Source organism: Grampus griseus (genome assembly GCF_964374135.1).
Source record: "Grampus griseus genome assembly, chromosome: 17".
Lineage (NCBI taxonomy): Eukaryota > Metazoa > Chordata > Mammalia > Artiodactyla > Delphinidae > Grampus > Grampus griseus.
This window is the reverse complement of record NC_139011.1, coordinates 60,714,579-60,742,455: the sequence shown is the minus strand read 5'-3', so window position 1 is coordinate 60,742,455 and position 27,877 is coordinate 60,714,579. Positions and strand designations below refer to the sequence as shown.

The 27,877-nt window shown below is 32.0% G+C and overlaps 1 long non-coding RNA gene across 1 annotated transcript; it reads left to right on the top strand.

Annotated features, from left to right (window-relative positions):
* On the top strand, positions 1 to 27,877 carry LOC309835355. Its single transcript, XR_014297986.1, has 3 exons — positions 1 to 95; positions 26,490 to 26,614; positions 27,789 to 27,877. It is a non-coding gene; the product is annotated as an uncharacterized lncRNA (long non-coding RNA).

Genomic DNA, 27,877 nt, shown 5'->3' with positions numbered 1-27,877 from the left:
GTTCGCCAAGAACAGAACAGTAGAAAACCCAAGGCAGAGCTGAAGACAGTGACAGAAGGGATTATTGCTTCTGAAGAAGAAAAAAATGATTACAAGTGAGTTGTTTTTTAGTATTTCAAAAAGTTTTACTTTACAAACTGAAATCAAGTCAGTCCTTTTGACTTTAGCTGCTAAATATTTAATTCTCTCTGTCTTGCAAAAGGTTATGTGTAAATATACTAGCTTGTTCAATAAATTGTTCGTTCCAAAATAGATAAACTTTAAATTTCCAAAATCTCTTAAATGAAATGGCACATATTGAAAACGGTAACTGTCCTATTCCAGATTCTGAGTAATGACGTGGCAGTCAACTTTCTTGTTAACTATCAAGAAATGTTCAAGGTAGGATTCAAGGCAAAGAATACACTGTGTTTCTGTAGCACCTATCTGCCAATGGCATTCTCATCTTTCTCCTTTTGGAGTCCAAAGGTTACATATGGCTCTTGTTGCCTTTCTTTTTGTTAAAGTAGCAGCTCTAAGCAAGACAGTATTAAATTGAGAGACATTTAGAGTAGAAAATGTTTGGTCAGACCATTGAGGCATGTAAGGAACTATGATGAAAAGTAATAAAGATCTATGTTGTTTTGAAACATTCATGAAAATTGTTCTTAGTGAAACACCTAGTATTTAATTTCTGTTTTTATCATTTAAATCTTTATGTAATTCTTATATCTCTGCAATGTTCTCAGATTTTGTCATCTACTATTCAAATAAACGTTAGTTTCTTTTTTTGAGTGTTCTGGTAATTAAGTATTCTATCTTCTCTGCCTTTTGCTTCATTTTCTTAATCTGTTTTTAAAAATAATTGTGAAAGTAACATAGCCCAGATGAATCTCTCTCTGTCCCTCTCTCTGTCTCTATTTGTCAAGAATTACACTTTACTCACTGAACTTTGGTTAAATTGAGTAATTGCAGTTAGATAAAGCATACACATCTAATATTTTTTATTCCCTCATCACTCATACCTTTGAACACAGTCCTGAGGCCAAAACTAAAAATGTGCATTTGATATTAACCGATCTTTGGAAGTCAAAGTCTAAACTTATACTACTTACTGCTTATCTTGATATATCTATCAAGAGGATTTCAAAATCTTACATATGATAAACATTAAAATTCTTTTTTGATTTATAGTTTCTAAAGCATATTAAAACGTAAAAGTAAAATTTTTGAAATTTATTCATGAGCAATTTATTTCTGTTTTAATCCAATGATTTAATATGACAAAACCCTAAAAATAATTATAAAATCTAGGATGACATTTTATGTGTTTCTAAATAAAATTAAACACTATGATAAATGCTGTTTGCCATTAATGTAACTTTAGTCAGATGCCAGAACACAGACAACAAAAAAGCCACATTTAACAAATATTAAAGGGTAGAAATTGGTACCAAGGATTAAAAGCATATTGGGCAAAGTTTCTTTGGGAATGGCTACAGTAATGTACTATTGTTATAAATATTATGGTCTTTTAAAAAGCAAACTTATATTAGGGCAATAATATGCTTAAGATATATTTAGAGAATATGAAATATATAACAATGGTTGTGAACACATATAAAACTAATGACAGTTTTTGATGTTCTTATTGTTATTAAAATAATGCCAACATTTTTTCTACAGTTAAACATTACTATAAAGGCACGTTATTCTGACCCACAAAAAATGTCATTTTTGATATGAAAACTGGCATGCAAAGATCTGCTTTCAATCTTGAATTTTATAAGTAAATACACCAGACACTGATTCATTCAGTTAAATTACAATAAAAATCAAACTTAAGTTCTATATGCTTGATCTATATTTATCTATTTTATTTTACAACACAGCCTGATCATGAAATTAAGTATGATATTTCACTCTTAATGTGAAACTGCTGTCAAGGTATACAAATATCATCTCAGAGAGTATTTATAATTGTAACAGTATTTTTTTGAAGTCTATTTGAAATGGTTTTTAGCAATTAAATATTTTAAAAGTCATAAATCAGAAATATTATTGACATAAGAAGATGTTAAATTTTAAAGATACTGATAAATATCATAATCAAAGCAGTAATGGTTTCTTAGGAGAAACAGGTTTATCTTTCTTTTCAAATATAGCCTCAACATACATTGTCATAGGATGTGCCTACATGCTAGATACACGTGTCTATATATTTTCTATGATATGTGAAAAAATATACTATTGTTTAAATGTCAAATAAAAATCAAAGCCTTTTTGGCCTAGCAAACAAAAAATTCTGTTTATTTATTTTGATTTTTTTCCCACTCAATCGACAGGTGGCATGAATTGATCAAATTTACCAATTGATCTGGTTTGGGGCAGTGCCAGACACCATAGTGCTCCCCAGTCAGAAGAAAGAAAGGCCACGTTAGGTGTCATAAGTCATAAGGCATGCAAGCATTATAGTTAGTTCCCTTAACCAGTTATCCCTTTATTTGGAAAAGTCTTTGGATTTTGACTAGAAGATTCAGGAACAAAATGTATGGAGCATAAATTTAAGGTCTTGAGTAGTTTCTAGAATTTGCAATCACAGTAGAATATTCCTGCAAAGAGCAGAGAATCTCACTAGAAAAAAGAATCTGAAACTTTTATTAAGATGAAGAGAAACTCATTTCTGAAATTATGATTTTATTTTACAAAAATAGAAAAAATGGAACACCTCAAACATGATTTTAAAATGCATTGGAATAAGTCATGAAAACAATAACTTGAATGTATATTCTAAGGGATCTGCTACAATTTGAAATATTTGTCAATCAGGGTCCCGTACATTTCTCTCTCTAATAGTGATAATGTATCCAAGTGACTTTTTGATAAGTATTTAACTCAAAATTATTTTTCATTCATTTATTTTGGGATAATCATTCAGAATTAACCAGTTTCCTATATCACCAAAATCTATTACTAGGTTAAGTCATTTCTTAACTAAATATGAAACAGTTAAAAAAGAAGCATACAAAAAAATTGGCAATCAAAAGGAAGATTTTTTAACATTAAAAGGTGACCTGTAAGTTACTGGTTCCATAAAGCTGAAGTTTTAAAAAACACCTAGGATTTAGATTTTATTTTTCCCCTCCTCTTTTTGAACTAAATGAAGAGAACACACACCTTATACTCAGTACAAGCCTGTTACACTTGAAAGATTTGTTCTGAATGTCCAGTGGGAACCTGGAAATCGTAATAATTTGTAGTATCGATTGAGTGAAGCTATGCAGCTGGGGCCTCCGGTGAATAGACAGGAATAGACATTTTATTGATTAACTTTTACAGTCATATTTTCAAGACTCCACTGTAACATAATTTTCACTTCCCAGCTTTGTGTTGCTGCATCATGAAACTTGGATTCTTCTCTCTTAACATTTACCCACTTGAGGAAAAAAGTATGAAAGTATGGATATGTCTTGCCAAGGTTGTGATCTACAGATTTGCAAAACTTTCTGGAAAATGATTTCTCTCAAGTGTTATTCTACCACAAACAGTAGAAAGGAACAAAACTGGTTGTAACAGTTTATGGAAATATCATTATGGCAACTATTTGGTAATTAAACTTATTTATCTTCCTCATTCTCTTTGTGCTTAGGAATCTTAATTTTCCTACCCTAACTTCATACATGTAACTCTTAAGATGAATTATCTTGTGAGGGCTTTGTTTTTATTCACTTATAATTTACATCTTATTTAATGTGAGCAGCAGAAGATATTGTAATAATAGGCTATAATTCAGTCTGAAATGAAAGCTGTTAAATATTAAATCATTTTGGCCAATAATTTCAAAGTCTGAAAATGTGAATATATACCTATTGGATATATTTGATATTTCTCTAGTCCTGTGAAAGTTTTTTAAATTATTTAAGCAAAACATGTATTTGCACAGGTGAAAATATTGCACATTTTCTGTATATAATCATATGTTTATTTACCTCGAGTTCTTTACTGCTTGCATTTTTGGTCGCTGGAAAAAATTGCAGATTTTATACTGTCATTTACATACGTAGAAAGTATTTCACTGTAATTTTATGTAAGAGTTGATGACAGAGATATTTAGACATTAGACTGACTTTGGAAATGGGATTAAAAAAAGATGACATCAATTCCTTTTTTTTAACTCCCATCTGCATTTCTTTTATTTATGACTTTGAAAAATCTAATGTTAGAATAAATTGATCCAAAGATAAAATTCAGGAGCTTCATGTGACTACACCCAGAGGCACGAAATATAATTAAATTAGACCAAAAATTTAGCACAAGTTTTAATAGTTATGCAATATAGTTCATATTCTTTAATGTTTATGTCTTACATAGTTAATTTTAGGAATCTTATCTATATTCAAAATCATTAATAATTAATATGGAATTTATAAAATTCATAGATTGAGTTAAGAAGTATTCAAAGCATTTTAAGGTTTTAATTTACTTCTCTTTTAATCCAAAAAAATGAGTAAAGCATCCCATCTTAGTAGTGAGAATGTGAAACTGAAAAATTTTTCTCGTTACACTGAATATTATTTTTTTTGATATTCAACAATCTTATAACTTGTTTCCCATTGACTTTCAAAGGTACAAATATTGAGAATTTCCTTTGATTTTTCTTCCAGGGAGTGTTAATATTTTCTGTGAAAAGTCTTATAAACACTTTTATGTGCAAAATATGCATACAGACAGTGCTTGTTGAAGTTCCACAGTTATCACAATTAATATAGCACATTAATGTATTTCAAGATTTTTCAGTTATTCACATATATATGTAATTATATTTTTTCTTCTAATGGAATAGATATTTTATTTATAATGCAAAGGTATTTGAATAAAATATCTAGGAATTAATTCTTTCCTGCTTCACATTAAAAGAATGAATAAAATAATGTATAAAGAATACAGGTTATTTTTATAATGTGTGTGGGTCTTGGAAGATGCTTAACCTCTGTAATCAAGTACAGGTTTTAAAATTATTTACCAAAATGAGTTCAATTAAGACGGATCTAGTAATAAACATAAAATACAAAAAGTCTGAATTGAGATTGATTTCAGCATAATCCTGTAGAGGAATCCCCACTTATTGATCAATTTTAAAGCCCATGCATAGCACTTAGAAAGATAAAGTAAGCAAGGTCAGATAATCAAAGCATTTAAATAGTAAAAACAACAACTGCCACTGTAGACTGCTAAAATAAATCCATAATACAAATTGCTTTAGCAAAAAGTGGATGAGCAGCTGATCTTCCTATTGAACTCTGATACTGTTCAGTGACCACACTGGGAAAAGGATTGGGAGAAATGCCTTAAAGATCAATATTGAGTGAGATGTAGCAGGGATTCATTTTGAACATGAAAGCATTACAGGTGTGAGAGTATAGACATCTTCAGATGTCATCAAGTGGAGATAGTTTAATACAGTTAAAAAATGCCATCTATGCCCGATATTGCCAAACCACACTCACAGAAAAGCTCTCTTAACAGTTTCAAGAAATTGAATGGGGTTTAAAACAGCTCTCGACTTAAAAGTATAGTAAGTTGGCTTTATATGAAAATAGTGGTACAACTACTTACCAAAGACAATTAATATTTCTCTATAAATATAGTCTACATAAACTAATACATATTTGGGATATCAAATAATTATGTGATAGTGGTTTCCAGTCTTGTACAGAGATATATAAATTAATCATAGAATAGGGGATGGAAGAAATATTTTTGGAATTTTGTGGAAATGGAGTACTCTTGTTGTGAGTTCCTGTTTGAAACTTGTTGCAAATTGAGGAGTCTTATTTTTCATGAGTATTTGAATTCTATTGGCAAATTGTATTCTTGACTCTCGTGAACAACAGGAGTTTCCAGTATATAGATCTATTATCAGCAGAATTAGGTTTAACACACTTAACTACTTTTCTTATAAGATTTGAGTTTAACTTCTACTTAATGAGACATCTTCATGGCTATAATGAAGTTTCATGGGAAACTGAATATGCATTAGCATAAGTACATGCAATTTTATTGCATTTTGAAATAAAGTGGTTCTTCAGTCAAAATGGACAAAAACGCCATTGAATTACTCCTTACCTTTTCTCAGGTTCCCATAGGTGTCATCCTTACGTCATTATCTGTTTTCATAGCTTCTAAATTCATCTCATGCTCGTTACATGAATAGTATTATGTCTTGATAGGGTAAGGACACCAATACGATTTTCCACAGAGGTATTTCTGGTGGAATATAATCACAGTCTCCTAATAATCTGAATATAGTAATTAGAGCCTTATAATATTATTTATTGAGAGATTTTACTTCATTTGCAAAAATATTTCAATATTGAACCTCTCAGTTAAATGATATAAAACATTGAATTAATTTATTTTCTTCTGGAATAGAGAAGAAAGAATTTAAGTGATGACTGGTTACATGTAAGACAGAATTTCCATATCAAAATGATTAACATATACACATTACTGTATATAAAATAGATAATCAACAAGGACCTACTGCATAACACAGGGAACTCTACTCAATATTCTGTAATAACCTACATGGGAAAGGAATCTGAAAAAGAAAGGACATATATATATGTGTCACTGAATCACTTTGTTGTACACCTGAAACTAATACAACATTGTAAATCAACTATATTCCGATATAAAATAAAAATTAAATTTAAAATAAGTTAAAAAACTAAAAAAATCTACAATGAGCAAGAAGTACAAATAAATGCTATGATCATATGTGGAAAACAAACAAACAAAAAAATGAAATATAAAAATCAGGCTGAGGCTTAAAAGTTGAATAACTTAGGCTTAGTTTTTTTCCATTCCTTTCTTACCATAATGAATAACTATTTACAACTATTGTAGTCTCCATGTTTGCTGTATGAATTGCTGATAGCAGCAATTTTAATGGTAAAATTGTGGAACAATATTCATAGTTGTCAGAAAAAGGTCATTCTATTTGCATTCATTAGAAAACCGGAGGACTGCAGTGTGTGTTTCCTTTGGGATGTTGCAGCTATTGATTTATATACAGCTGTAGGAAAAATTAATTAGGATTATATTTCACTTATTACTGCAGCCTGTGTGATAAGAAAGAAAACCATTTTTGGTTAGAAAGTTGAACAGAAAAACCTAACTGGAATCATTGTTTCTTAAATCACAACTACTTTATCATATAATTTTTCTCTTATAATGTGGTTAAAGGCTTAGTATATTTATGGAAATTTAATTAGCACTTTGAAAAATGAGTGTTTTAGTATATATCCTATAATAATAATGATAATTCAAATTAAGTCAAAGAGACATTTTTCCCTTGTTAATTGAACCTTTACTTTCTCTAAGCAAAATCCATGTGTATTTGTCTACTGTGAGTCTGCAGGTATTGGGAAGCTGTTGTCAAAAGAAGATTTAAATAAAAAACCAAACAGGGACCAAGATCAGGTGAATTCTCAAGGTGAAAAAACAGATTCCAGGAATAAGAGTTTCTGAAGCATAACAACATGAGAGAGAAGTCCTCTTCAGTTTTACATTTTCAATCTAAAATATGCTTATAATTAGGTTCTTCTGTGAATTTAATACTTCAAATAAACTAGAATATGTTACATTGATAACGTCCTGTTAGTTTGATAATATCAGATTGCCAATAGGTTTAAAAATATATTTGTCTCCTTTCTATGAATACTATGAATACTCCAAGTGGAAAAATATTGAATTCAGCTCTCCACATCATTTATATGTGACACATGTTTGAGATTAATCAAAGTGTAGTCACTTCTAATTAACAGCAGAGAATAATTTCGAAAAGGGCAGAACCAGATGACAAAAGATAGTTTGTGTGTGTTCAAGACATACTTTATGAATGGAAACACATGCTTATTATGACATTTCTAACTTGAAATTTTTATTAAGTCAGCTATCATCTTTTAGACATGTCGCATTTTAAGAGAAACCCACTGCCTGGCCTCTGGTGGACACTTAGGCATAGACTCAGCATTTAGGGGAAAGCCAAATCAAAGAGAGGTAATTTGATGCCCCTATAAAATCTAAAACTAAAGTACAGTATCAAAATCCATTCGTATTATTGGAAGTTCTAGGTTTTACTAAAGGAGCAGAGGCCTACAGCAAACCTGAGTACAAATACAGGCTTCTTCTCTACATTTTATAGATTAAATATTGTCTAAAATTAATGGCTAGGACTGAAAATATATTACCTCCCTTTCCAAAACTTTTAATATAATTTTTCTTAGCTATTACCATAAGAATCTATTCCTTAATGTACCTAGTAAAATGTAAACTGAGTAAACATTTTGTGCTTTGCTTCTTCCCTTTAAATATTTGGGGCCCCTTTAAGAAAAAGCAGTTTTTATCTTGAGTAATATGGCACTTTGCCTTTCCAGGGTGATAAGCAATATTTTCCACCATGGCACATTTTGTATCCTGTTGCAAAAATTATATGAGGTAATTATACTGAGATTCATTGCAAGTCCTTGGCTTTTGTAGTGAATCTAACATTTCCAGTTTGTTTTCAGGGTAATGCTGTGTTAGATTAATAATGAAGTAGCGAACCAAGAATTTTATAAAATCACAGAGGTCTAGGGCAAAAATTTTGAACTACTTTCTTAACTAAAACAAAATTACCAGAACTGTATTTCTTAGGAAAATTTATCGATCAAGCTATATGTTGGTCCACAATTTATTGAAAAGCTAATGTTTTAAAGGCATTGTTTCTTTAGGTTGTGAGGGACACAAAAAATAGCTAAGGTAGGGTTCTTTACCATGAAGTGCTCATAAGCTAATTGGGAGAAAATTCATGAAAACAGACATTCACAAAACTAGGTAATGTGTGATTTGTCTATTAAATTGAAAGGAAAAATATCATAGTATTGAAATAACTACCTCAGAACGGGTAATTAAAGGGGCACTAACTGGTAACTATCTTTTCAAAATGTGTAAGTATTTGACGGGGTGCTTTACATGGGCAAAACGACTGAGAAGCAAAAACACAATGAGAAAGCATATTTTTGGTCTAGAAAATTGTAAATGATTTATTTTGCAGAGAACATTTGGATGTGCAGAAAGGCAAGTGGAAAGCACATTGTGGGTACTCCCTATGCCAGTTTGGGGAATTTACAATTTTCTTAGGAGTAATGGGGAGTTTATGAAGAGTTATGAATAGTCAAGGGCATATGATCACACTAATGTCTGAATCTCTCACCCACTTCTCTTAACATTTCACCTGGCTAATTCTTACTCATCCTTAAACACTGGTGTGTTAGGCCACCTCCTGCCTGTGGCTGCCTCCTAACTCGTTCCAGACGGAATTATGTTACATACTCCATGCCTCCATGGCACCCAATGCCTATGCTACTATAGTGAGCATCTCACCTTATTTTACCCTTTGTTGTAATAGTAAAGGCCCATTTTCCCCACTGGATAGCTCTGTGTTCATTACTATCATCCTGGACTACTGTAGGCACTGCCACCTTTTAACAAATTTTGGTTAAATTAGTAGTGGATGGAGGAATGGACTTAGCTATGTGCCTGGTGCAATATATCATCCATCACCTAATGAAACATGCCGAATAGCTGGACTGACTTCTACATATGTTGAAAATATCAAAGGAAAACTTGATTTTTATCAAAGTGTTGTACCAATCTTTAACCCCTGGATTATGTGGGGTCAGACAAACTATTCAAGGCTGAGAGAAATGGGTTTGGAAAATGGAAGCTTTATTGGCGTAGATGGGTGTTGAAGGAGATGCTAGTTTGCAAAAAAAATAATAAGTAAGTGTGTAGTAAGCAAGAGGTACCCACATTATTGCTTTAAATATTTGGTGACACTATGATCTGTATATATGTGATGGTATTAATAAGTGGAGGATTTGGGTGATTATGTCATGGGGGTAGAGCCTACATAAATAGAATTTGTGCCGTTATAAAAGAGGCCTGAGAAAACCCCCTTACCCCTTCTATCCTGTGAGGACACAGAAAAAAGTCAGTCGTGTATGAAGCAAGAAGCAGGCTTTCACTAGACATGAAATCTGCCAGTGCCTTCTTCTTTGATTTCCTAGCTTCTAGAACTCTGAGAAATAAATTTCTGCCCTTTATAAACCACCAAGTGGTTGGTGTTTTGTTACAGTAGCCTGAACACACTAAGACAGTTGGGGAGAAAGAAAGAAAAGAGAAAGTAATGTAACTGATTAAAAGGAGTGAGGAAGGACTAAGTCCTCATGCAATATAGACTTGAACGTGACAATAGACAAAAGATAAGGAGAAAGTGGACAAGGAGGATATAAGATTGAAAGTGGGTCACTGATAAGGCAAGGAATCAGAAGATACAGCAGACGTTTATGAAGTGTAAAGATAGACACTTACAGGGGTGTCCTTTACATCTGAGAAAAGATATGGGTGGATGATGTGTACAAATGTCAGGAAAATTCAAGAACATGTCAGGAAAATTAGAATAGTTTTTGAAATAAAATCATCTGACAGAATGAGTATAGCAGGGGTTTAGAGGACTGTGAACAGGACTGTCAAGAAGGAATAAAATCATTGACCATTGAGTGGAAAATGTGAAGACAGCATATACTAATGTGTGCGTAAGGAAAATTAGACTCACAAGATACTGAGAGTGTAAGGGGCAAGGATTACTGGGTTAAAGTGAATTTGAAAGTACAAGTTAGTTCATTCACCAACTGTTTCCCTTAGGTCCTGCTTTGCACCTGACACTGATCCTAAGTATAAACAGTGAACAAAGCCACTAAATTCCTGCCCTCAAAGAGGTTATATTCTAGTGGGGAGTCAGATAAAAAAAAAAGAAAACAAAATGTTTGACAAAATTATACAGTATAAATTGTATCTTTCATAGATTTTGTAATTTTCTCTTTTTTTGGTCTTTCTTTTTTAAAAAACTTTTACTGAAATATAGTTGTGTTAGTTTCAGGTGTACAGCAAAGTGATTCAGATATATATATATATATATACTTTTTTAGATTATTTTCCATTATAGGTTATTACACAGTATTGAGTATAGTTTCCTGTGCTATACAGTAAGTCCTTGTTGCATAATTTTCTTATATTAAAAAAAGCTTTTGTTATTATGGATGCAAAAGTACTTGAATGGCATAGCTTCCTCCAGTTCTGGGAATATTTTTTTCCCCAGGAATCCAGTCCTTTGGGTTTTATGATTTACCTTCCTTCTGAAGACTAGAAAATGGAACATTTTAATGCTTATTTATAATAAAAGCCATGAAAACTTTATGACAATGACTGACAAAGTATTACAGTACATACCCAAATCACATTTATTTAGAGACATCTTGTATTTTTTTTTCTCTTCTTTTAATTTTGATGCAATTCTAAAATCTGTCTCAGTTTTTTCTTCTTTTGGCTCTTCTCTTTACTGTCGATCTCATGGCTTCACCTACAGAGATGAATCCAAAGTGTTAGAGCTCTGGGCTATCACACAGAAGTATCAAGGATCCCCTCATTCCCATGTTTTTTCTGATCCTGGTAAAGTTAATTTAATTTGCATGTTAAAATTATTCTATTATTTATCATTGTTGGCACTGAATCTCTCTACTTTCCTTGAGGCCTGAGCCATCTTCCTCATAGTCTGTTCATAAAAGACTTAACCAAAGATAGATTCAAACTAGTGGTGACTGCTCTGTATCTGGATTATTCTTGATTTGAATTAAGACAACAGATAAGCCAAGCCTAACTAGACATCTCAAGGGAGCTCAGAAGAATCCACTCAGAAACCAATTAATTTAATATTTTAAATAAAAATTGTCAACAAATAAAACAGTGATAAATATAGACCTTAGAAAGGGTTTGGATTTTCCTATCAGAGTCAACAGAAAATGTTTCTATGACATCATGCCTAACCTACCCATCTAATTGAAGCCATACTTTAAGTTGCTAATATACCTATTGCTGACAGGAAGAAATGTGTTTTTGTTTGTTTTTTCTGTGTTTGCTTCTTTTCCCCCTCTCTCTAGAGACTGATATATACTTTTTTATGACTCTAGAAACTTTCCTAATTGCATTCGATAACTCTCTTAATTGAAGACTATCTGATTCCCTCCCAAGCCAAGTGGGAAGTCTCATAACCCTGTAACTCTTAAAATATACTTTTTAAAAATTTTTATTGGAGTATAGTAACATTACAATATTGTGTTAGTGTCTACTGTACAGCAAAGTGAATCAGCTGTACATATACATATATCTCCTCTTTTTTAGATTACATTCCCATTTAAGTTACCAAAAAGCACTGAGTAGACTTCCCTGAGCTATACAGTAGGTTCTCATTAGTTATCTATTTTATACATAGTATAAATAGTGTATATATGTCAATCCCAATCTCCCAGTTCATCCCACCATGCCCCATTCCCACTTGGTATCCATACGTTTGTTCTCTATGCCTGTGTCTGCATTTCTGCTTTGTAAATAAGATCATCTATACCAATTTTTTTTCAGATTCCACATATATGCATTAATATACAATATATTTTTTTCTCTTTCTGACTCACTTCACTCTGTATGACAGTCTCTAGGTCCATCCAGGTCTCTACAAATGACCCAATTTCGTTCCTCTTTATGGCTGAGTAATATTCCACTGTATATATGTACCACATCTTCTTTATCCATTCATCTGTTGATGGACATTTAGGTTGCTTCCATGTCCTGGCTACTGTAAATAGTACTGCAATGAACACTGGAGTGCATGTGTTTTTTGAGTTATAGTTTTCTCTGGGTATATGCCCAGTAGTGGGATTGCTGGTTCATATGGTAGTTCTATTTTTAGTTTTTTAAAGAACCTCCATACTTTTCTCCATAATGGCTGTATCAAGTTACATTCCCACCAACAACATTTCAAATGTAAGTGAAGGTCAAATTTATATGTAACTGAAGACCTTCATCCAGAGCATCAGAAATGACTTCTTTCTACAAAATCGAGGATGGAATCTACAAGAACGAGTGAGCAAAATGTCCACTGTTACTGCCATGTAAACTTGAAAAGGTGAAATGTAATGAGGAGAAATTCTTGTGGTGTCCAACAGCAAATCTTAGTGTGGAAAGAAGAAATACAACAACTCTTGGATAATCAAGTACCCACAATTATTAGGTGAAGCTATATTTAATCTAAGTCTGAACTAAGGTAAAATTATTCAAAACATTAAGAGAGAATTGAAAACAGCATGGTAATTACAGAGAATACTTGACATTTATTTCATTGAGTATGTGCTGTGTACTGATTGTTTGACTTTCATTGTTTCATTTAGTCCTAACATCAACTGATTAAAATTAATATTATTGCTATCATTTTCAGATAAGGAAACTGAGGACTGTAGAGATTAAAGAATTTGCCGGTATATCCACACGTGTTATTTAATGTCCTGTGAAATTAAACCTAGCATTCACATTTTCGACCATTTAATAAGCTATATAAGTTTAAGAATACAAGTATGATGGACACTGCAGAAATTCAAAGGATCATAAGAGACTATTACAAGAAACTATATGCCAATAAAATGGACAACCTGGAAAAAATGGACAAATTCTTAGAAATGCACAACCTTCGAAGACTGAACCAGGAAGAAATAGAAAATATGAACAGACCAATCACAAGCACTGAAATTGAAACTCTGATTTAAAATCTTTCAACAAACAAAATCCCAGGACCAGTTGGCTACACAGGTGAATTCTATCAAACATTTAGAGAAGAGCTAACACCTATCCTTCTCAAACTCTTCCAAAATATAGCAGAGGGAGGAATACTCCCAAACTCATTCTACGAGGTCACCATCACCCTGATACCAAAACCAGACAAAGATGTCACAAAAAAAACTACAGACCAATATCACTGATAGACATAGATGCAAAAATCCTCAACAAAATACTAGCAAACAGAATCCAACAACACATTAAAAGGATCATACACCATGATCAAGTGGGGTTTCTCACAGGAATGTAAGGATTCTTCTACATATGGAAATCAATCAATGTGATACACCATATTAACAAATTGAAGGAGAAAAAACATATGATCATCTCAATAGATGCAGAGAAAACTTTTGACAAAATTCAACACCCATATATGATAGAAACCCTCCAGAAAGTAGGCATAGAGGGAACTTTTCTCAACATAATAAAGACCATATATGACAAACCCACAGCCAGCATCACCCTCAGTGGTGAAAAACTGAAACCATTTCCACTAAGATCAGGAACAAGACAAGGTTGCCCACTCTCACGACTCTTATTCAACATTGTTTGGTAGTTTTAGTCACAGCAATCAGAGAAGAAAAAGAAATAAAAGGAATGCATATCGGAAAAGAAGAAGTAAAGCTGCCACTGCTTGCAGATGACATGATACTTACTATACATAGAGAATCCTAAAGATGCTACCAGAAAACTACTAGAGCTAATCAATGAATTTGGTAAAGTAGCAGGATACAAAATTAATGCACAGAAATCTCTGGCATTCCTATACTCTAATGATGAAATATCTGAAAGTGAAATTAAGAAAACACTGCCATTTACCACTGCAACAAAAAAGAATAAAATACCTAGGAATAAACCTACCTAAGGAGATAAAAGACCTGTATGCAGAAAATTGTAAGACACTGATGAAATAAATTAAAGATGACACAAATAGATGGAGAGATATACCAGGTTCTTGCATTGGAAGAATCAACATTGTGAAAATGACTCTACTACCCAAAGCAATGTATAGATTCAATGCAATCCCTATCAAACTACCACTGGCATTTTTCACAGAAATATTACAAAAAATTTCACAATTTGTATGGAAACACAAAAGACCCCAAATAGCCAAAGCAACCTTGAGAAAGAAAAACAGAGCTGGAGGAATCAGGCTCCTGGACTTCAGACTATACTACATAGCTACAGTAATCAAGACAGTATGGTACTGGCACAAAAACAGAAATATAGATCAATGGAACAGGATAGAAAGCCCACAGGTAAACCCATGCACATATGGTCACCTTATCTTTGATAAAGGAGGCAAGAGTACACAATTCAGAAAAGACAGCCTCTTTAATAAGTTGTGCTGGGAAAACTGGACAGCTACATGTAAAAGAATGAAATTAGAACACTCCCTAACACCATGCACAAAAATAAACTCAAAATGGATCAAAGACCTAAATGTAAGGCCAGACACTATAAAACTCTTAGAGGAAAACATAGGCAGAACACTCTATGACATAAATCACAGCAAGATCCTTTTTGACCCACCTCCTAAAGAAGTGGAAATGAAAACAAAAATAAACAAATGGGACCTAATGAAACTTCAAAGCTTTTGCACAGCATAGGAAAACATAAACAAGACCAAAATACAACCCTCAGAATGGGAGAAAATATTTGCAAATGAAGCAACTGACAAAGGATTAATCTCCAAAATTTACAAGGAGCTCATGCAGCTCAATATCAAAGAAACAAAGAACACAATCCAAAAATGAGCAGAAGTCCTAAATAGACATTTCTCCAAAGAAGATATACAAATTGCCACAAACACATGAAAGAATGCTCAATCATTAATCTTTAGGAAATTCAAATCAAAACTATAATACAATATCATCTCACACCAGTTAGAATGGCCATCATTAAAAAATCTACAAACAATAAATCCTGGAGAGGGTGTGGAGAAAAGGGAACCCTCATACACTCTTGGTGGGAATGTGAATTGATACAGCCACTATGGATAACAGTATGGGGGTTCCTTAAAAAACTAAAATAGAACTACTATATGACCCCAGTAATCCCACTACTGGGCATATACCCTGAGTAAACCATAATTCAAAAAGAGTCATGTACCACAATGTTCATTGCAGCTCTATTTACAATAGCCAGGACATGGAAGCAACCTAAGTGTCCATTGACAGATGAATGGATAAAGAAGATGTGGCACATATATACAGTGGAATATTACTCAGCCATAAAAAGGAACAAAATTGAGTTATTTGTAGTGAGGTGGATGGACCTAGAGTCTGTCATACAGAGTGAAGGAAGACAGAAAGAGAAAGACAAATACTGTATGCTAACACATATATATATATATATGGAATCTAAAAAAAAAAAGAAATGGTCTTGAAACTAGAGGCAAGACAGGAATAAATACGCAGACCTCCTAGAAAATGGACTTGAGGACATGGGGAGGTGGAAAAGTAAGGTGGGACAAAGTGAGAGAGTGGTAGTGTATATATGGATATATATACACTACCAAATGTAAAATAGATAGCTAGTGGGAAGCAGTCGCATAGCACAAGGAAATCAGCTCAGCACTTTGTGATCAGCCAGATGGGTGGGATGGAGGGAGACGCAAGAGAGAAGAGATCTGGGGATATATGTATATGTATAACTGATTTACTGTGTTATAAAGCAGAAACTAACACACCATTGTAAAACAATTATACTGCAATAAAAAAGTTAAAAAAGAAAAAGAATACAAATATGCAATGAAGAAAAATGTAGTTGATAGTTGGAGAAGATGTAGAGTACCTATTTACATAGCAGTTTATGGAGTCAGAGAGTTCATTTTTGCCTCTGTGGATTATACCAATAAGCAGACAATATTGCTACAATTATAAATGTGATGAGAAATAAACAGTGGAAAAACTATAAAAATAAACTTTAAACATAAATAGAAAATTATCTTATGTATATTAAAATATTCTAGAAATATAATATTCTAGACAAAAGCCTTAACAACAGATTAACCAGTCTTGGACAATGACTCAGAATATGATACATTTTGAGATGTTTTGAAACATAGTGATGGAGTAGTTCAACTTGCTTGAGATATTTCAAACAATAACTATTATTACAGGCACACACCACATACAACCACAATAATGTAATTTGAGTCACTATCTTAATGTTATTGTAGAAACTCAGGAATATGAATTTTACCTTGACAGTGGAAATGGAGTTCTATATATACTTAGTAGACACTTAACAGAGCTAAGACTCTATGATACTTCAAGAAAAATTCTGAGTATTCACCTTCCAAAGTATCTCTAATTTTCTTAAGTGGTGAAATTATGTTCACAAATATATTTTCAAACTGTAAAATATATATTAATGCATTTGTTTGTTAAGTCCAAAAAGAATTTGGGAAGACTTGAAATTAAAACACTCTTCTTTTTTTTTTTTTCAATAGAAATAAATGACAACACAACAAAAAATACAAGGCAACAGTACAATGATTATAGGAGGTATCTAGCTATGAAAATCTGTGCATTTGTGCCTATGACATGAACAAAGTAATACTTGGCTTAAAATCTAGTATATCTGATGCTGGAATTTTACTTGAGAGAAGATATTCAGAGCAAACCTGGAATACTGAGATGGAAAGGACTCTAAGAAAAAAAGGGAGACTCACCCTGTCCCACCATGCTGGCCATAGCTGCCACTTTTGAGGTTGCAGTGGGAATGCAACCTGTTTGGGGAAAGTTTAGTAACTCCACTGGCAAAAAGAGACTAGAGACAAATTTTAAAAGTGCAGAATAATGGTGTCAAATCATCAACTTTCATTATTTTAGAGAAAACAAGTAGGCAGGGCTTTATTTTCTTGAAGTCCAGATAGAGCTCTGCTACCTTTATGACCTGAGAAGGCTGGGTTTTCTTGCTTGTGTAAAAACCTTTTCAGGAAAATTCAAGTTATGCACTTGAATAAATATACACTGCTTTGCTTAGATTTATTTTCCTCCTAACAAATTAATCAGGCTTTCTGGTCTAATGTTTTATTATAAACAACATTTTTTTTTTTGAGAAACAAAAAGGAGTTTGTGAAATGCCCCTGTTGGAATGAATGGATTAGTCACTATTTAGGACCCTCCCCTGCTCTCTGACCTTCAGGATGCATCACGCTGAATGAGCACGTAAACTAGCTTCTATGACAAAGAGAAGACACTTTGGGAGAGCACTATTTTCTATGGACCAGCTTTTATTATTTTCCCTGATGAATCTGTAAGTCTAAATCTACTTTTTAAAAAAAAAATTTTTTTGGCGTATAGCATTTAGAATGCTGTGTTAGTTTCAGGTGTACAGCAAAGTGAATCACTTATACATATACATACAGTCACTTTTTTTAGATTCCTTTCCGCTATGGATCATTACAGAGTACTGAGTAGAGTTCCCTTTACCTCTGCTTTTAAATTCAGTTGTGTACCTAGACAAGCAAAGGTGCCACAGTGCCATGCCCATAGTTAAAGAGAACCTAAACTAGCATTTAAGAAATATACAGTCACAAAAAGAAGAAAGAACAAGGTTAAAAAAATGAAAGAAAGATGCCAACTTGAATTTGTAGTGCATTTTAGCCTTATCTATACACTGGAATTTTAATTTATATTATCTTAGTAGAAAATTAATACATATATCAAGTATTGAGATTTGTAGGACATTCCATCTACTTTTTTAATTATGAAGAAATAAAAATAGAGAAAGTCTGTGAACTACCCCCAGTCTAGTGGTGGATCTGAGACTAGAACACTGATTTTCTGACAAACATCAATAATCTTCTAATTAGGAGTTCCATTAAATGAAATCCGAGCTTTATAACAATGTCTTTACCAAAGGACTGTATTGTCTGTATTTCCGGTTCATGTGGTTTAGTTTGAGTCTGAGAGTTGAGGTTCAGTAGATAAGCAGTAAAAATGTGAAGTGCAAAACAATTCTTACCCTTCGGTGAATATTTCAAATATGATATTCTGTGCTTGAGGTTAAAGTAAATTTTTGCTCATGCAAGACATAAGTTCCACTAGGTAAAATGTAGTGTATTATTTTCCTTCTTATAATTAATAAGTGGCCTTGAGGTATCAAAATCACTGAGTAGTACGATAAAGCACTTGTTAATGGAGATACATTTATCCAAAGAAATATTTGTTTTTTTTTCTTAAATGAAACCTCTTCAGCTAAACTGTATCACACAGTCCTTCTCCACTCCCACCGCCCAACCTACCCCACCCCATCAGCTTTAAAATAATAGATTATATAAATTACACAGTAATGCTCAAAGCTGAGCTTGACTGGGCTCAAGAGAAATGTTGCTTTACACTAGAGAAGCTTTTAGAGGTCTAGGCTCAAATGTTCTTAGGTGGATTTGGCTGCTACAGATAAAGGAGCAGAGCCCTCGACTGCTCATAGAGAAAGAAGACAAAAGATGAACACTTACAGTCTTTTCAGTAGTAATACAGGGGTGATTCTTCTAGGATTTATACTGGATATAATTGTAAACAACATGTATGGTTAAATCCACACAAAATTCAGTTTGGTTTATAAAAAATATTTCAAATTAATGTATTGAAAGAATTACTTGTATTTCTTTAAAAACAATAGAGACCTCGAATAATAGGGCAGCATCTCATAATGGACAGTGGAGTCAGATACACCTGAGCTTGAATCCTTTTAAGATATCACCCCTTTGAACCAATTACTTTACTTCTAAGACTCAGTATTTTCATCTGTAATATGGAGATAATAATATCTTCTTCATAGGGAGGTTATGAGAAAACAGACAATTTTGTAGAGGGCATGCACTCTGCCTGACACAGTCGTGATTCTCAATTATTGGTAGACATTATCAAACTAGAAATAAAGGTTCTTATTCATCAGGTACAAGATGTTACAAGTTTTCTAATAACAAAACTCCACCATTAACCTTTGCATTGGGCCATGAGGGATACAAGATTAAACAGATTAATGTGTTTAGAGGATATTACCCTTATTTATGTGTTAATAATGGATATAAAGTAGTCTCTGGCAACCCCCAAGTGAAGATTTTTTGGATGATTTTTCAACCGCACATGGGTTATTGACTGCTATCAGCTCAAGAAAACAAAGGCTTTTCCCCAAAGCCTAGCAGCAGCAGCATGTTTGCAATACTATTAATCTATTTAGAGAAAAGAAAAATCTGGTTCTCTTAGAATAGTCTAGAAGTATTCCCTTTAAACTTGCAATCTATTCAAATTTAGTATTTTACTAACTATGATAGATATAGTTTTAACATAACCCTTTTAAGAAGAAAGAGATTGATTAATTTGCTGCTGACAAGAGTTCACATTCTTTTTGTTTTTCTCAGAGGATGTATCTGCTTCCTATTCTGAACATGGTTCTACTTTTACAATCTAATTGTGCTACCCTACACTGCTCTATTATTTTCTGAGTCTGAGCCTACATTTTAGGCCAATCATAGAAGATTCCAGGAAGAGAAGACTTGGACATTGAAGGCTGCACAGATACATAGTACTGTGTGTGTGTGTGTGTGTGTGTGTGTGTGTGTGTGTGTGTGTGTGTGTGTGTGTGTGTGTAACCAGTATAGCTGCTTCATATTTTGTAAGCATGCAGTTCTGTGCTTTAGGCTTGTCCTCACAATTTCTTGAGATAGGTCAGAATTATTGTCTCCATATGATGTGTGATATTTGTCATCTAATAATAAGTGGCTGAATGATTTAAGCATTTTCTTTGGCTTCAAACTTACTTTGCTTCTTTCATTGGGTATTGGGATATATAGTTAGAATATTTTCCAGATGTATAGACAGATATTTTGAAGAATTCAGGTTTCAAATTCAGGCTCTATTAAGTTTAACTACTAAAATATCACTGTGAGTAGTAATTGAATGTGTCCATGAAACACTATAATTAATGAGATGCAAGTTGAAGCAAATATTACATATGTAGAAGCTAAATACAAAGTAAGATCCCCTTTTCTCCAGGTTAACTTCATCGATTAAAGTTTTGTTGCAAAGTCATCTCATTCCCTAGAAAATGGTGGTACCAAATTTAATAATATTCCATCATATTTTGGAGTTGGAAAGTTTTGAGAGATTGAACTTTCGGAAGCATCTGTATATTTGAGCTTGTTATACAGGGCTGAAGTATTGATCTTCTGTTTTTTTCTCTCTAGACATCAAATCTTTAATTAGGAACTTACCTGATTACTTCTTCTGCTTAGCATAGAAAAACCTTACTGCAAAGTTTAGTATGAGAGACAAATCCTACCTCATAACAGAACCATCAACCTAAATATTACAGAAGGCAAAATTGTTCAAACTCATGTTGTCAAGTTCTCTCTTCTGAATATTGATCTAATCTATTATACTTCTAGAATCATTGGTAATATACTAAACATGCAAACACTGAACATTTATTCAAATAAGTACCTAACATGTCCTATAAGAATGTTATTGGAAACTTCCATACATCAGAAATATAATCTCAATGTCATCATTTTACAAGTGAACAGAAGCATTCAGAGAGGTGGTTTTAACTTTGTTAAGGTCACATAGCTGATAAGCTGAAGGTTAGAATTTCAAATCTAGGACTTCTAACTTCAAGGCCAAATTTATTCAGTTATACTATATTTGACTCTTAAAATACTATAAGATTTAATAGAATTTTGGAAAAATTGTGTTTTATTCATTAGTCTTGGTCTTCCCTCTGCCCTGTGGGTAAAACCAATGATCCATTTATTTAGTAAGCTCGTCCAAGGGTAGGGACCAGGTCTTCTCTCCCTCTGTATATTCTCAGCAACTAGTACAGTGTTCTTCTGCATGAGTAGGCATCCAATAAGTGTTGACTGAGACAAAGATCATACTTTAAACCAAATATATGCCAAACTCAGATTGTTGTACCCACAGAACATGTCTAATTTTCCCAGAAATAGAAATTCTCATTCAATCTATTACAAGATTTTCTCTTTCTGTTTTATTTTAGTGTGTTAGGTTTATTGCTTTCTTTTTAACTATCACACCAGGAAATTCTTTGACAGAATATATTGGACTTCCCCTAAGAGAAACTGACACTAGCCATGAAAATTTTCCTATGATCACATTACAATATTGTTCTTTCTTTCTTTACAGTTCGAGATTAAATTAAGAAAGTATTAATAAAGCTACAGTAAAGTTTGTAGCAGCATGATGAATAATCAAGAATGTTTATTCTTTGTACTATACTATTCTATATAATGTGGTATCCTTTGTACTGAAGTCTACAAAATTAGAAAGTTAAAACTCACAATAACTTTTACAGAGAAAAATCGAAGCACTACAGTTGACAAGGTAATCTTTACTTTTACAAAATATACTCATGATATAAATCCTCTACAATATTACTTTAGATTAATAGTAATAAATCCCTAAGAAGCTTTTAATACAGGTTAGTCTAACATTTACTTGAAAATATCATAGCTTCTGATAATTAGAAAAGAATTCAGTTCATGCATGAACTGCTAGGTGCAAATGAATTCCATTTTGTTTGAGCAGCAGTGGAAAATCTTACTGGTGGTATGTGGAGATTGTATTTTTTTTCTATAAATTCAGAGAAATGATATATATTCTTAAAAGTAGCTTATTCACAATATTTTCTTCTCATAGGTGTTACCCATATACTGTTGTATCTGTTTATCTGAAAATATATATGTACACACACATATATATGCATATGCAGAGTTGATGACATCCATCAAAGAAACCATAACACCTTATTCAAATAAAGACTAGAAATATATACACTGGCAACAGGTAGGCTCTTTAAAATAGTATCTCCATGGTTATGTAGTGTCTTTTGTTTATATTTCCTTATATGAACTGTGCACTCTATTTTTAAGAAACCAGTCAGAGTAGTACCATTCACTTAGAACCACAAATATTTCTGAATCTGTTACTTTCCTCATAGGTTGCTTTTCATTCGTACTACGATTTTGTTCCATAATTTTCAAATATATATATTCATATTTATGTGATATATCCAAATAAAATTATTATGTAAATGTAATTTATTCATTCATTCATTTTGCTTACCCAACAAATATGTATTGTCACTTGCAATGTGCCAGGTACCTCTTAAGACCCTAGAGAGTTATGACAGGAAACCAAACAGACAAAACAATTCCTTTCCTGATGGAACTTAGATCAAACTGAAGAGACAGCACAAAATAAAATGATCAATTTCCACTTCTGATGAGTTTTGCAAGGGAAACATACATTTGCAATAAGAGAGTATGTAAAAATAGTTTAAACATGAAGCATAGAGTCTCTTTAAATTAAAAAAAAATTCAATAATGGTTTGGTTTGCAAGCCAAGAAATGTTGTGTAACTTCCGGTGGTATTTTGTGCACTGCTAGAGCACACATTTTGTTTTTGTGTGGGGATTGTTTGGGGTTTACTGTCTCACATCTTTGACAAATTTTTAGATATTAAAAAAACAACCACATAATATCACAGCTTAGAAATTATAAATATGACTTTTCAATCCTTCCTTTTTTGTTCTGTAGAAAAAGAAATGTGAAACTTTTGATTCGTACCTATTTTCTTATAGGCTGATCAAATTCATACAAAAAAATAAAAATAATCATGTAAATATTTAAATTTATGAATTCTACCATAACTCAAATTAGAAAAACTTCAGAGTTCTGAATTTTAAATTATTGTCAAAGTCATTAATTAAATGTAAACATACTCTGTGGAAGTTCCACTGGAGAATATTTCCATGCTCCCATATTTTATACAGGTGGAATTTAATGGGAGATTTGTGGTGTATTTATGATCAGTATGTAAACAAGAAAAAACAAATTGTGAAAAATAATGCTGCTTATTGAATGTTAAAACGTGTTAATAACTTTTAAATTTCACAATAATTATCATTGACCAACTGCAACACACCAGGCCCTATGATGAGACTTCACATAATAGGGTTAACAGCTATTTGCCATTATTTCCTCTTATAATATTTGTCTATAAATCATACCTCACAGAATAATTCTATATGAATTTAACTGTGCATTTTAAATATCCATCTCCTGCTCTGACAGTAAATTCTGTGAATGCAAAATACAGATCTGTTTGTCCACTCAGTGCACAGTACTTGGAAGATAGTATACATTCAATTGCTATCTTGTGAATAAATAAGTGAGTGAATAGATAAATAAAATGAAATGTGGGCTAACAGAGTAATAATGGTTATTTCTCTTTTATCAATGAATTTCAAAATCAGGTGTCATTTATTGCATAATTCTCGTATGCCAGGTTTTGAACTTAGCTTGGAGTGATCGTGTACATGTTATTGGATGTGAACAAATTTAAAATTTTGATCTCTTCATGGTGCTTTACAAGTCATTATGAAATGTCCCTTTTTATCTCCATGTTGCCTTCCTTTAAGTTTTCTTTTTCTGAAATTACTCTAAATGTTCTGCTACCAGTGTTTGCTATTTTTTTCCCATCTTGTCACTCACTCAATCTCTATCTTTATAATTAACATGTCTTTTATAAGCATTAAATCCTTGGGTTTTTATTTTATCTATTATGACAATGTTTGTCTTTTATTTGGAGTATTCAATCCATTTACCAATAATCATTAATGTGTTTGCATTTATATTAGTCATCCTACTATTTGTTTTCCGTTTTTCACATCTATTTTACCCACTTTCTTGTCTGGTTCCTTGATTTCCTTTGTATAACACAAGGTATTATAACATTTTTGCTTTTCCTCTACTAACATGTTAATTACATTCTTTTTATTATTATTTTAATGTTTATCCCAAATATTAAACCATGCATTTGTAACTCATTAAGGTTTTGAAATATTATTATTTTTACTACTTTGCCAATAATGCTCATACCTCAGAATACTTTAACTCTGCTTACTTCCTTTCTATGTTTTGCATTACTGAGATCAGGGTTTTGGGTTTTTTGTTTGTTTGTTTTGTTTCGGGTTTTTTTTTTGTTTTGTTTTCTCATATGTTTTAAACTCTAGGAGATAGTATGATTATTGTTTTGTACAGTCAATATTTATTATGTCTCACACTGCACTGTTTCTCTCGGGGATCATTGTTCTTTGGCGTAAGGGAGTTCTTTTAATATTTCTTGTAAAGAAGAGCTACTAGTGATTTCTCTTAGCTGTGATTTGTCTGAACGTGTCTTTATTTTGCCCTAATTTTTAAACTATTTTCTCCAACTGCATAATGCTATGTTGGTGGTTGTTGGATTCAGTATTTTAAATATATAATTTTTCCTCAACTTCCATTGTTTTTGGTGAGAGGTCAACTCTCAGTCTTATTATTTCTCATTTTTCTTTGGCTTTATCTCTTTCTTGTCTTTATGTTTCAGTAATTTGACTATGGTAGGCATGATGCTTTTTGTATTTATCCTGCTTATCATCTATGGGTATACATCTTTCATTTTGAAAAATCTTTGATCAACTTTTCAAAGGTTGATTTTGTCTCTTTCTGTATTTCTGAGACATCATCAACATTCAAGCTAGAAAAATTGACTGAGTCATTTATAGGTATTATGCTCTCACCTCTATTTTTCATTTTTTTCCTGCTGTTTTCAGTTTACAAATTTTTTATTGACCCATTTTCAAATCTAACAATCTTGACTTTTATTTTACCTTAGTTGCTAAACCCATATATAACCACTATCTGTATGATTTTTTAATAGGTTACATACTTCTCTAAATCTTATTCCTCATTTATGGACTAAAGTGACATAATTAGTTAATTTCTAAACATTTTATTTTATCTCTGAGATATTATTGAGCTCTGTGTCATTAAGGTAAGGTTTTTTATATGTTAATTGCATATACTCACACTCCCTTGTTATTGTTTATTCACTACAAAATTGTTAAAACCATATATTGAGGCTTCAAGTTCATTTATTTGATTTTCAGTCCTAGAATCAAGTTCATTAATCTGATTTTCTATCCTAGAATTCCCTTTGATTATTTTTATAGATTCTGAATATTTGGTGAAATTATCCATTAAAAAAAATTGTTTTTGTCTCATTACCTCTATTTTTGAATATACAAATCATTATTATAAAATTCTTTTGGATAACAACAATATTTTCATCTCTTGTTATTTCTCTTGGTCTTTGGTCATTTGGTCTAATTTCCTGTCAATGATAAGAACTTGTAAATGACTTGTAATTTTCACTGAATGGCATATATTTTATTTACCAAAAAAAAAAAAGTATCACTCCAAATAATGTTAACTTCCTCCAAAGAGGATCTATCCTTTCCTCTAGTGGCAGATAGATGTGGGCGCTGTAAGTTTAATCAAATCAGGGATTATGTTGATTCTAAACTGGACCACAGTTTTGGTATGACTCCGTTTACCTTTGGTTTGCCTCATTTTTGAGGCATAGATCTCCAGGGATTTCAGATGAGAGCGTATTGTTTTCACTATAGTCCCTCTACCAGTATAACTTGAATTTTAATGATCATTTCTCAGCATTTTGAGAATGTCTGATAATCTGCTTTGCTTTTCAGAGGCTTTAGGTTAGATTTTTAATCTTCCATTCCACATAGTTTCAGAATTTGGGCAACTCTTTTGATGGAGAATCAAGCTATTAACTTGGAATTCTTCAAGTACTGCAGGTTTTGTTTTGTTTTGTTTTTTCCATTGTGAAACAGACAAAAGCTTTTGCTATTTTCTCTATCTCCACCAGCAGAAGCCTTCAACTTGGATTCTTCCTTCCTTGCCTACAGGGAAAGTCATTGATGTTTGAACCGCTAGTCAACAAACCTTTCCACAATTCAGTCCAAAAAGGAAGGATAAAGATGATATTAATTTGTGAGTTTATGAGTTGATTCCCATGTCTTTGCAATTTCAAATTTTGGAATAGTAAATACCAACATGTTTCAGAATATTATAAATCAGATCAGTGTCTCCTCAAAACACTCATTAATAAAAGATGAAACATTGATGGAAAGATGTAGCTCTTGTTAAATTGTGTAATATAATTGTATAAATATCAGAAACTTTATTAATTAAAGTTATTTCTTGGATTTTATTGTCATTGAAGAGATGAGATGGTGAGACAAATTTTCAAATATTCATGAAAACAAGTGCAAAAAATTGAAGTTGTTTTGAATAAGGCATGTTATCAGGCTTAAGATGGCATATTTTAGATGATTTGCAACGACATTGGTTTATCACTGTCGATACTTAGGAAGGAAGTACCAAAAACTTTATGGAGAAATTATCATTTACACACTTTTATTTATTAAAAATTTTAATAACTTTTTATTAACAAATTTTAATTTATTTTAATGTAGAATTAAAAACAATCTCTAAGTATCAACAGAATAATTTCTTCATAGTGTCTTTTCTATAAATCTTTAAAATTACTGAAAATTTTCTAAAATACCTGTAAGCTACATTCTGGACATAATTTAGAAAGTCATACATTCTTTGCTGTGATTGAAGAGTGTCTGAATACGATGGAAACACAAAGTTATGGCAATACCTTTCTCTAACACAGATGGATATTAAATTAGAGAAGTATTTTACATTGTTTTCTTTTGTTTATAATTCCTATATAAGTGTAAAGTATACCAGAAATGCTTTTAAAGTACTTCAAGGTAAAAACTAATGACTTTTTCTTAATTTAAAAATATAGGTGCAATGATTAGTATACAAAGATTATTTGGGAGAAAGCTTGAGTATTATACTAAATATCTCATGCTTTTGAATGGAAAAAATGAATTTCAATTAAATCAGGAAATATTCTGAGAAAAAAAAGATTATTCCTTCTTTTGTTAGTGCAGATTTTTGACCACATTAGAAGAATAAAATATGATATATATTATCAACCATCACAGAATAAATAGTTCAGAAAATTCCTTTTCTAGAACACAGCTATCACTCACTACTTGTCCTTATGTTAGGATGGAACTCTGCTTAAATATGTCACACAGTGACTCACGCTTAAAAATTAACCACTATCTCTATGATTTTTCAACAGGTTATGTACTTCTCTAAATCTTATGCCTCACTTATGGAATAAAATTATATAACTAGGTAATTTCTAAACATTTTATCTCTGAGATATTA